Source organism: Geotrypetes seraphini, chromosome 2, assembly GCF_902459505.1.
Source record: "Geotrypetes seraphini chromosome 2, aGeoSer1.1, whole genome shotgun sequence".
In the NCBI taxonomy this organism is placed as follows: domain Eukaryota; kingdom Metazoa; phylum Chordata; class Amphibia; order Gymnophiona; family Dermophiidae; genus Geotrypetes; species Geotrypetes seraphini.
Genome location: NC_047085.1, coordinates 513,489,306 through 513,502,194, shown reverse-complemented (window position 1 = coordinate 513,502,194; position 12,889 = coordinate 513,489,306). Strand labels below are relative to the sequence as shown.

The window sequence follows — 12,889 nt, the reverse complement described above, 5'->3', positions numbered from 1 at the left end:
TATTTTATTAAAGTATAAAATGAAACAATATTCTGTACAATTGTCATTTTAGAAATCAAAGTTCTGGCTGGGTAGTGAATGGCCTTGTCACCGTATCTGCGTCAACAATTGTTTTGCCACCATTTCGGCAGGATCCCCGCAGGTAGCCACAGGTAACAGCCACCGTGTCATTCTCTAGATGTCATCTCTACTTGCCAAAAAGTGATTATAAAATTGAATCGGGTCTTGCTCCTTGGGTTGAACTCCTGGGGGCGGTCTTTGATCGAAATCACCAGTCTAGAAGGGGAATGGGGATTGGCGATTGTAATTTCATCCAAGACTCAGGCAAAGCAGCAGCCACCTATTATTAATTTATTGCCCTCCCTTCCCCCACCGTGCAAGTGGTTAGAACCAAGGTATGCTATAATGATAAACATCCATGAACAACAAGTCTTGTACATATTGTGTGGGGAAATCTCCCCCCCCCCCCCCCCACCAGTCATAGGTTCCAATCTCCCCAGATACTGATGAGCCCATAAAGAGGCAACATCATACTGCCAGGATAGATAAACATTCTCTCCACAGCTTCCAATAGGCACCCCTGAATCCCCCTGCAGTCTTCCGTGGAGCCCTGTAGCTCCCATCGCCCCACTTCCTTCATGTCAGTTTTCCAGACCGCCAGCGAAGTGGGAGACTCGTCCATCCAGTGGCCCAAGACCCTTCTCTTCCTAACAGCAAAGCGACTTGATATAAATTTATATTGCAATAGCAACTAGACCTTGGTGTTCCAATTCCACGGGATTACCCAGAACAAGAATAGTATAAGACCATTGTACTGTATGGCCCAAAATAGCAACTATTGCATCCAGCACCCCATTTCAGTAATCACATTCAACCAACATATGTAGTAAAGTACCTGTAGCCACCTTACATTTGTCACATTCTGCCCCTACCCATAACCCAGCCTGTGCTCCCCTGCTCTTACTAAAATAGGCCCTATGAAGAATCTCATATTGTATTTCTTGTAATTGGGCAGTGCAAGGGCAAAAGAAGTTATATGCAAAGCGAATATGTCTGTGGCCGTAAGTTCTTGACCAAGTTTTGGCCAGCTTGGCTAGATAGGGTAGTTGCCTCTCTTCCTCCTCACCTTGTACCATAAAGAAACCGAGTTCAGAGAGACAGGGATGTGCAGTAAAACAGCATCCACCTGTAGGAATTTCCCCCCTTGGGCCGGTCCCTACGCAGTTGAAGAAAGTAGCAGCATAGATAGAGGACAACCCTGGCGAATGCCACGCTGAAGCGGAAAAGTCTCCGACCGACTGGTATAAATTTGAGCCGTTGAGTTCCTGTAGAGGCGGCCGACCCACTGCCGAAACTGGCCCTCTATACCATACTTAGGAAGCTCCCAAAACGAGAGTCCCACATAACCTTGTCAAAAGCCTTCTCGGCATCAAAGCTCGCCAGGATGTCATCTCCTGCCCGTCTCCGTCCCTCCCTTAACCCTTTCAGGACCATAAGAATCGTAGGCCAATTTTTGTGGTTTTGACGACATTTTTATGGTAAAAAGGGCTTGCAGATGCCAAAAAAATTGATTTTTTTGTGAAATATCATTATTTTTATTTAAAAAAATCACACTTCTGGCTTATGGACAGTGTGGCAAGTGAATCTTCTCGTCAATCTGGCAATGACGCTAATGAATGAATGTCGGAACCAGTTTGTTTACATAAAGGCAGTATCATATGGAATCCGTACATATCAAATTTAGAACTGTAGACTATCCCAATCAAAATTTATAGGATTTTAAAGTTATGGGACAAATATGTCCCTTGGTCCTGAAAGGGTTAATACATGCAAGGCTCTTATGATATTAGAGGAGGCAAATCCAACCGGGTCCTTATGGATCAGATTGGGGACAACTGTACTAAGTCTGCATGTCAGGATAGCGGTGATGATTTTCATGTCTTGGTTGAAGAATGAAATCGGACGATTAGACCCTACAAGCTCCGTGTCCCTGCCAGGTTTGGGAAGAACTATAATATACGCTTCAAACTAAACTAAACCAAACCTTAAGTTTATATACCGCATCCTCTCCATAATTATGAAGCTCGGCAGTTTACAAGAGCTTAATGTAAGGAAGGAACAGCATAATGGGGTTGGAGGCTGAGTATAGGGGGAAGAGAGCATTATATTTTCGTGAATAGCCTAGTTTTTAGATGCTTTCGGAATAGTTGGAATAAACGCAGATTCCGTAGTGGGGCAGTAAAGTTATTCCAAAGCTCGGTGATTCTGAAGAAGAGAGATTTCCCTAATTTTCCCACATAGAGGATACCTTTTAGCATGGTGGAATCAGGACTCAAGGAGTTCCAATTTAGTGGAATTAGGGGAGGGAGGATCTTAAAAGCTAGGCAGGTGCATTTAAAGTGAAATTCCAGTGGAAATTACTGGAAGCCAGTGAAGTTTGGACAGGAGTGGGGAAACATGATCATATTTGCTTTTTGCAAAGATCAGCCTGTCCGCAGTGTTCTGAATACTTTTTTTGGTTAGACTTAAATAGATGGAGTTACAGTAGTCTAGTCTGGAGAGGACGTTAGATTGTACTAGGATGGCAAAGTGTTGTTGGTGGAATAAGGATCTCACTTTCCTCAGCATGTGGAGGCTAAAAAAGCATGACTTCACCAAGGAGTTAAGATGGTCATTGAAGGAAAGAGAAGAATCGATAATGATGCCTAGAACTTTGCTTGAGAACTCAAGTTGCAGTGTGGAGCCAGAAGGCAGTGAAATGAGGGTGGGTAGCTGTTCTAATTTTGGGCTGAGCCAGAGTAGTTTTCGTTTTGGACTCGTTCAGTTTCATTTGTACTGTGAGGGACCAAGACTGGTGTTTCGTTATGCAGGCTGTTATGTTCTCAGAGAGGTTGGTAAGGTTCGAGTCTGTCTCTAGAAGGACAAGGATGTCATCGGCATATGTGTAGTGTTTCAAGGGAAGATAGATGGAAGAGTTTCAGGGAAGACATATAGATGTTGAAGAGAATAGGGGCTAGAGGTGATCCCTGTGGGACTCTGCAAATCGATTTCCAAGGAGAGGACGTGGTGCCATTTGTGTTAACAGTGTAGGAACGGAATCGTAAGAATTTCAAGAACCACTCTAAAACTGTGGAGTCAATGCCTATCTCGGAAAGTTGATAAATTAGAATATCATGATGGACAACATCAAAAGCTGCAGAAAGATCGAATTGTAATAGGACAGCAAACTTATTACAAGAGTGTAGTTGTTGCACCTTTGAGATTAATGAGGCCAGTAGGGATTCGGTGCTGAAGTTGGGTCTGAAGCCATATTGGTAGGGTAAGAGAATGGAGAATCTCTCTAGGTAAGATGAGAGTTGGGTAGATATAATGGCCTCTAGCATTTTGGTCAGGAGAGGGATATTAGCTATAGGACGATAGTTAGAAGGTGAGAAAGGGTCAAGATCGGCTTTTTTCAGTAATGGGATCAAGGCAATATGTCCCATTTCTGCGGAAAATAGGCCTGATAGTGAAGCGGAGTTATAAGTCTGGTGAGGGATGAGATGGCCTGTGCAGGAATTTTCTCGTAAAGGCAGGAAGGGAATGGGTCCAGAGCACATTTGCAGGATTTCAGTTTGAGGCAGAGTTTAGAGATCTGGGATTCGGATATATGCTGAAAGGCAGTCCAGGATCTGTCAGCTGGGGTAGGGTTAGAGTCGCTGGGAACCAGAGAGTTGTAAGAGACTACTGGTGGAAAGGAGCTTCTTATGGTAGTGATCTTTTCGTTGAAGAATTTTGCTAGTTCGTCTGCTGATGAGGAGGAGATGAGGAGGAGGGGGGAATGGTGGTCCTCACCGCGTATGAGAGCCCCCCCCCCCTTGGTGCGCAACTGATTTATCCTAGTCCCCGTCTCCGAGGTTTCACCAAGGATGCTAGTAATTTCCCCGCTTTGTTTCCCCAGCAGTGGAATTTGTACTTATAAGGCCTGTCCCAATATGGTAGATAGGCGTCGGTATATGTTAATAAGCTCAAGCAAAGTAGCTGTAGTGCACTTTCTTTTGCCAATGGTATAAGCTATGATTTTGCCCTGGAGGAAGACCTTACCAGCCTCCCAATACACTATGTTAGAAACCTCCCCATTATCATTATAAGTGGCAGGTATTTCTTAAACTCCTCATCAAGAAACAGAGTGGGGTTCAGCCTCCACACCCGCTCCATTGATTCCCTCTGCCATTGTAACTGGACCATAACCACCGAATGATCAGCAAATATAACATTCAGGAAGCTGCTCAGCGCTGAGCAATAGTACCAAAGCACGCTCCTGCTCGGACCGCTCAGCGGCTAAGAAGGAACTCGGCAGCGACCGACCTTGGGTTAGCAGCGGGTCAAGACTGCGGAAAGCTCGTTCCTGCCCGCTACACCTCTGGACTACCAGGGATTCCAGTGGCAGAGGAGATACAATAGACAGGGCAGGGAGAGGGGACAGGGTGGAAAGCCTCGTGCTCCGGGGTGTGGGATTTCTGGTACAGTGCCAGAAATTTTTCTTTAATGGCAAAGTTAAGTATCTGTGCAATGACCGGTCTTGGATGATTCATGCCCTATCTCTTCGGGCCTATCCTGTGGACACTCTCCACCGTAAGATACGTGTCTAGCCCTAATTGTTCCGGGAGCCATGTCTCCACAAGAGGCCACAAGGCTGCGTCTGAGACATTCTCAGGAACCCCCACAATTTTTAGGTTGTTGTGCCAACCCCTGTTTTTCTGATCCTCCAGCTTATTTTGGAGTTGTTAGCATTTGGTCTCCAACTCTCTGATTTGCACCACCATCACTTCTGTGGTATCCTCCTGAGTAGACCCGCAACTCTCCACTCGTTGAATACACTGGGAATGGCTTTCCAACTGTCTCTTATCATCCAAGCTCATGAAGAAACCTCGTTAGAAACATAGAAACATAGAAATTGACGGCAGAAAAGGGCCTCAGCCCATCAAGTCTGCCCACACCAATGACCCACTCCCTGACTTTTATTCCCCTAGAGATCCCATGTGAATATCCCATTTTCTCTTAAAATCTGACACGTTGTTGGCCTCAATCACCTGCTGAGGTATCTCGTTCCAATGATCGACTACCCTTTCGGTGAAGAAGTACTTCCTGGTATCACCATGAAATTTCCCTCCCCTGACTTTCAGCGAGTGCCCTCTTGTAACCGAGGGCCCTGTAAGACAGAAGATATCATCTTTGACCTCTATACGTCCCGTAATATACTTAAAGGTCTCAATCATGTCTCCCCCTCTCTCTTCGTTCTTCCCAAAAGGGTAGTTCTCACTTAGCTGTAGACTTAGGAAAGTACTCCTCTGAGAAAATGACTAAATTGAAGTCTTCCTTCCCCTAATTCAGCCGTATTTCCATGTTGTTTTGTGTGCAAATACATTTTGCTTTCAATGGTCACAATTTAACATGCCCACCCTCCAAGCTCTCCAGAAGATTATCTCTAAACTAAACTAAACTAAACTAAACCTTAAGTTTGTATACCTTATCATCTCCACAGAAGTAGAGCTCGGCACGGCTTACAGGAATTGATATAGAAAGGAACTCCAAAGAAAAGTAGAAGAACTTGGTACAGAGAAGTTTAGAGAGACTTAGTGTATCGAAGATGGAGAGGTCGTTACATTTTAGAGAAAAACCATGTTTTTAAATGTTTTCGGAAGAGTTGGAGGGAGGTTAGACTCCGAAGCGGGATAGTAAAGCTGTTCCAGAGTTCGGTGATCCTGAAGAAGAGGGATGTCCCTAATTCTCCTGCATGGGATATGCCTTTTAAAGAGGGGAAGGATAGTTTGAATTTTTGAGTAGATCTGGTGGTGTTGGGATTCGAGGAGATCCATGATAGTGGAAAAAGGGGAGGAAGGATGCCGTGTAGAGACTTGAAGGTTAGGCAGGCGCATTTGTAGTGAACTCTAAGGATTATTGGGAGCCAGTGAAGTTTAAACAGAAGCGGGGAGACGTGGTCGAATTTGCTTTTTGCAAAGATTAGTTTAGCCACAGTTTTCTGAATCCGCTGGAGTCTAAGAAGGCTTTTCTTTGTTAGGCTTAGGTAGATGGAGTTACAGTAATCCAGTCTGGAAAGAATGATGGATTGAACGAGGACAGCAAAGTGTTTTTGATGGAAACAGGATCTCACTTTCCTTAACATGTGAAGATTGAAAAAGCATTTTTTTTACTAGGGAGTTAAGGTGGTCGTTAAAGGACAGTGTAGAATCAATGATGATGCCCAGAACTTTGCTTGAGTGTTCAAGCTGCCCCTTCAAGATTAGATCCTGTTCCTCCTGTCTGGCTGAAAGTGTCATCTTTAGGCCTTTCCCAAGAGTTTTTCAATTGGTCTCTTCATGCCTGATACTTGGAATTCTGCAGCAATTCGACCCATCTGTAAGAAAGATGCTCTGGAGAAATCTACTAGAAAGTAACAGCTCCTAGTTTTCACTATCCCATTTCTAGCTTAAATAACAGAAAAGCCGGTTTATCAACAACTCCTTGATCATGCAGAGGCTATCTACACCCTTCATCCTGGATCTGATAACATAAGAACATAAGAATTTCTGCTGCTAGGTCAGACCAGTGGTCCATCGTGCCCAGCAGTCCGCTCCCGCGGTGGCCCCTAGGTCAAGGACCAGCGCCCTAACCGAGACCAGCCCTACCTATCTTACATCTTCAAAAATTATCTTCTACTGGGCTATCAGATATTGTTCTAAACTGGTTTACTTAATTTCTTCAGCATCAGTCATTCAAAGGATATGAAGATGGTGAAGCACCTCCTTAGCCCTACAAGGGTCTACTTTAGCTCCCTTACTATTTAATATCTTTCTTACTCCCTTAGCTACGCTCATTCAAGCCTTCAGTATATATTCGGATGACATTCTGCTACAACAGTGCTTCCCAAACCTGTCCTGGGGGACCTCCAGCCAGTCAGGTTTTCCCAGATATCCCTAACGAATATGCATGAGAGAGATTTGCATATAATGGAAGTGACAGGTATGCAAATCTCTCTCATGCATATTCATTAGGGATATCTGGAAAACCTGACTGGCTGGGGGTCCCCCAGGACAGGTTTGGGAACCACTGTGCTACAATATCACTGTGATCCAGTAGCTCCTAATCTAATTCCTTTGCAACACTGCACAGATGCCAAAGTCCGCTAGCTCCGAGTTAAACATTTGCTTTGCAATCATGAAAAAACAGTAACATATTGGATCTCGAATCAAATTTTACTCCTGTCTGTAGTTCCCACCCTTTTTGGTTCCCTGCTCCCCCCAGCAGTTATTCACGTCTAACCTTTCCAGAATACATTTCCTCTGTACTGCAGCCGGGCTTTCTTGTTTTAAGTCAACTTCACTGTGTCCATCCTTTTCTTGCTACAGAGAACCGGCATGCGTTATACCATGTCTTAGAAGCATCTCATTTACCATAGTTTTCGCTCCATAAGACTCACCTGACAATAAGACCAAATTGTATATTTATACCAGGCTCTGCACCCAGCCCCCTTCCCTCCCTGCCCTACCAGGCTATATAGCCAGCCCCTCTCCCAGCCCCCCTCCCGCCCTGCATCCCTTCTGGTGGTCTAGTGGTAGGCCAGGGCAGGCCTAAGTGGTAGGCAGACCCCACACCCACCCCATGAGTCACCAATTGGTTACCACAGCTTCAGCGATAAAGGAGGGGGAAAAAAGAGCCTAGACAAATATTGACTGGGTTAAAAACCTGTCCCCATCCCAAAAGACCATCACCAGCGTCCTACTCTGAACACTAGTTTGACTCAATACCGTAGTTTGTTGTCATTGTTGCTGGGATAATAACAGGAACAAGTCCAACCCCCAAGGTCCGGAATACAGACAGGCGACGCTAAACCAGCAGCCAGCGCAGGCGCTCCCTCATGCTCGCATCCTCTCATTGGCTGAGCTGCATGGGAATTGCAACATTCACACGGGAGGGAGGCAGCTGAGAGAGCACTCACACTCATCCATTGTAACTAGAAAGCGAGAGGTGGTGGCGTTGACATGTTTGGGTTATGCAGGTATGCACGCTCGCGTCCTACACCGCTGCCTCCTTCCCCACAGGCTGCGGAAACAGAGAAACGCTTCTTTCCTGCTTATTGATGCTTAGGAATGTAGAGAGACACAAACGACTCTTTGCTGCTTACCACTGGCGAGTGTGCGCGTGTAGGGGCAGGAAAGTGTTTGGACACGTCAGGAGGGGAAGGCAGTTTGAAAGCAACTCTTTATTCCAGTTAAGCAGCTGTCGGGGGGAGAGTGTCGGGCTAGCTCCCGTGTTCCTCAATCAAAGCACTTGACATTAAAAAATATGTATACTGCACACTATTTTCGGGGGGGTACAGAGGACTCCTCTTTGATAATAATAGAAAAAGATGTTTAATAATTCATTACTCAAGCAAAGCACATGAAATATATATTTCCAAACGATTAAGAAAATTAAACGAGATACCCTACTCAAAATAGCTGTGGTTCAGAACAAGTAGACATGTCTGATGCACAATCTTGATATCATTGTGACATCATTAATATGCACCTAGATGGCAGGGATTCCAGCGATGGGAGATCATAGCCAACTCAGTGTAAAAATAAGTTTCCCTCTGGACCTGGAAAGGGCAGAGTGCAAATGTAAATGGCAAAGTCCACAATCCATACTCTTTTATTGTAGGGTCATGAAATAGTTAACTGTTGTTTAAAATATTGCTCTGGCCTACATAGCTAAAAACAGTGTATAATCTATTGACTGCATCTGCCTGAAATGTATGTCCTTGCCCTACCACATTGTAAGCTGAATAGATAAGAGTTTGAGCCATGATGTGCCCTGCCCTTCTGTACATGTAGCCTTTAGACCTGTAAGATTTAGATAAGCAGAGAAATGAGCTAGTTTCCTATAGGACTATAAGTTGTATCCCTGAGCCTATCATAAGTGCTGGCTTAGGACCAATAATAATTGTAGAAAGTTATAGAAGTAACAAATGAAAATTGTAGTTTTTGCATATATTAGTTTGCGAAAAGGGCATAAAAGTCCGTGTATTTCCTGTTTCTGACACTCTAGTAGGCAGGCTATTAACTGCACTAGAGTCCCGGCATGCTGTGAATAAAACTTGTACTTTCTTCACGCCTCTGACATTGTGTGTCCAAGTGACCTTTCATTTGGCGCCCGAACAGGGACTTGAAGGTCTCTTGACCACTGGTTACTCGATTGGTCACTTGTTTCTGGTCCTACGGCTGATATGTCTGCTTAGCCGGCTGCCTTCCTTTTGGGGGGTTGGCAGACCTCAGGACGTTGGACCGCTTCAACTGACTTATCTAGTCTCAGTTTAAAGTACAAGAATCTGTATCTGTACCTGGAGTGGCCACTATCTGGTAAGTGGGGATTGATCATCCCTATCCTGTCTCTCGTCTCCTGCCTAGTAAGCCACGTGATCTGTCGCTGAAAAGTTGTGGGAAAGGGATTCTAGGAACTGTTATTTTCTGGTTGAGTAACTGAACTGAAATCTGTTGTGTTTTGTGTGTTTGAGAGTGTCTGAGACGTCCTTGAGGACGAAGCGAGTGTGGACCTGTTAGTACTGCGTTTCCCTAGTCCAGAGATGGGCGGGGCCAGGAATTCAGGGAAGTGTTTTTGTCCTCCATTGCACAATGGGGGGATGTCTGTCTACCTGTGGGGATCCCTTGATATGTTAGCTAATTTTAAAAAAGGAATTTGTCTTTGATTATACTTAACAAATCAACCCTTATTTGTCTGTGCCAGTTAGAATGGCCGATATTTGGTGTGGGCTGGCCCCCTCTGGCTCCCTGGAAGAGGACATAACTCGTCAGGTTTTTATGCATTCGTTTGCTGTCAGTTCCTCTTCCAGTCAGCCAATTTTTGCATTCCAATGGGAAAACCCTTCCACTGGACAAACCTCCTAAGTAACCTGGACCCGTCTACCCCAGGGCTTTAAAATTAGCCCCTCTCTATTCAGCACTGCCCTTGCTTCAGACCTTGCCAAATTCTTCCCTTCATCTGATTCCCAAGTCCTGCAGTATCCCGGGTTCTTTATGACTTCTGTCTGTTCAAATGTATCAGTGAAGTTTAAACTGTCAGTTGTTCACAGCATGAGAGGAGAGTACTTTTCCTTTTGTGCTGATAAGGGCCATGAAGTGTGTAGCACTTCCAATGTGGTTTCTCCTGAAACAGATAAGTGGTTTTGCATTTGAAGTTTTTGGCTATGTTATAAAATGTATATGCATATTCAGAAATGCATATAAACGAAAAATATGATTTCTGGAAATTATATTCCATGCTAAAAAGAAGTTCTTTGTCCAAATTTAGTAGTTATTTGTCTAAATTTAAAAGTTCTGAAAAGGACTACATCTGTAATTTGATCTCTTTGATCTTTAAGCAACTCTCTCTCCTTTGTGAAATTCTGTAGGAAGGGGGAGTAAGTCTCTACTGAGACCCATGTTGATTGTAAAAAAAAATAAAAATGAACAATGTTTAAACTTGTGAGTACAGTAAAACTTTGGTTTGGGAGCATAATTTGTTCCAGAAGTATGCTTGTATTCCAGGGCACTAGTGTACAAAAATATACATACTTGTATTGCAAGCCCTTGCTCGTTTGGAACAGTCACTTCATTCCTGCAGCGTCATATAGAGAGGAACCATTGGCTCAGTTGTGAAAATGTGATGCTTCTATACTGTATGTACGTGTATTGCAAGACGTTGCTGGTATAGCAAGTTAAAATTTAATCATTGCTTGTCTTATAGAACACTTGCAAACCAAGTTATTTGCAATCCAAAGTTTTACTGTATATTCCAATCTTTGTTTTGTATTTCTGTATATAAAAAAATGTAAGTTTAGGTATAACAATGTAATTTTTAGGAATGCTTTTGTATTGAAGTAAATATTTTTGCCAGTCAGCTGATAGTGAAGGGACTGCTGCTTTAGAGAGCACTTGTGTCAGACTACCCTGCTTAGTGGGTGGATCCAGAACTGCATTTAGCTTAATTTTATAAGTCAGCTCTTTGGGGTAGGAACCTGATATAGAATAGGGATTGAGAACAATTCTTATGTGCTAGTAGACAACTTAAGTTCAATTATTTTGTACCTTCTCTAATCTTTTGTAAACCACATAGCTCTTCACGGTATTGCGGTATATAAACTGTTATTATTATTATTTATCTGAGTCTTTCAGATAGTGGGTCTGCCTTTTAAATTTTCCTGTGGCCATATTTACATTGATTTCAAGTATGCCTTCCTCGTGTCACCTACCTTGGCTTTCAAATCCAGGTCCCTTCCCACACCGAGGTCCAGGCTGTCTGTAGTCTCCTTATCCCTGATAACTGCAAGGCTCTGAGCACCTTTCTCAGTATTGCAGGATACTGTCCCATCTGGATCCCTGATTTCTCTACTATTGCTCGTCCTCTGTATGATTCCACCAAAGGCGCTGACTCAGCCCCTTTTGTCTGGACCCAACTTCAGGAGCGGTCTTTTCGTTGCCTCCAAAAACTTCTGACTCAGGCCCCTGCCTTCTGGCCCTTCTGCCCAAGAAGCTGAGCTTTATGCCCTCACTTTTGCCCTGCGCCACTCTGCCTCTCAGTCTTGCAATATATATATACTGACTCCAAATATGCTTTCCTTAACTTGCATTCCCATAGGGCCATCTGGAAATATCGAGGTTTCATTATAGCCTCCAGCCGACTGATCCATCATGCTCCCCTCATTCTTGACCTTCTTGAGGCCGTACAACTACCCTCACGTGTTTCTGTTATGCACTGCCATGCTTACAGATGCGTGACGGACCTTGTCTCTCGTGGCAATGCCCTTGCCGACTGCACAGCCCGAGCTGCCAGTCTCTGCCCCCTCTTTCAGCTCCTCTGTATACAATCATTCCTTTTCTGGATTCCCTTACACCCCAGTACGCTTCTCAGGAACAGACTTGGGCATGCATTATTTTGGGCCAGTCTGTCCTGAAAGGGGGGTGGATACAAAATGCGCCAATTCAAGTGCCAATCCAGACCCACACACTGATACTTCAAACGCAAGCACAACACCCTCATAGTTATTCCTCAACACCTGGCCCTCACGATTGTCAAAAGATGCCATGATCTGGCACACTCTGGAGAACCCGCTATGAAAATTGACTCTCAAGAGACATTTCTTTATCAATCACCTTGATCAGCTAGTCCGGAATATGGTCCGACAGTGTGTTGTCGGTTCTAGAATAAAATTCCCAATCAGATGACTGCTACCTCTTGGATACCAACCTATTGGAACATATCCGATGCAGGTTCTGTCTGTAGATTTTACCCACATGCCCATTTCCCGTTCCCTCAGTCACTTCCTAGTCTTCACAGAAACCCTGACTAGATGGGTCAAAGCCTTCCTTACTTGCACTGAACGCGCCAGGGAAGTAACCAAACACCTCCTGAATAATTCCGTGCTTTGGTCTCCCTGTTTTTATAGGCAGTAACAATGGCCCTGCTTTCATTGCCGATGTTGTCCAACAAATTGCTCAGGCCCTCCAAATTGAATAGAAATTATATGCTGCTTACCATCCTGAGAGCTCTGGTCAGGTCGAAAGAATAAACAGAACTCTTAAGACCCTTCTCACAAAATGAATTGAATAAACTAATCTGTCCTGGCCTGTCCTGCTGCCTTCTGTTCTTTTTCAGATTAGATGCATCCCATCTAAGCCCCATTTGAGCTCATGTTCGGCCGGCAACCACCCATTGTGAACCCAGATCCTGGTTCCTTTGCTACTCTGGGATCAGATATCCTCCAGAGTCAGGTCCAGTCTTTAGCTAAAGCCCTTTAAGAGTTCCACAAATGGGTCCTGGAAAGGGCCCCACTATCGATAGCTACACAAGTCCATGGGTATGTCCCTGTAAA

At 44.3% G+C, this 12,889-nt stretch overlaps 1 pseudogene; it reads left to right on the top strand.

The window, feature by feature from the left end:
- The window catches only part of LOC117355254, a 623,529-nt pseudogene that overhangs the window by 304,838 nt on the left and 305,802 nt on the right, over positions 1–12,889 (top strand).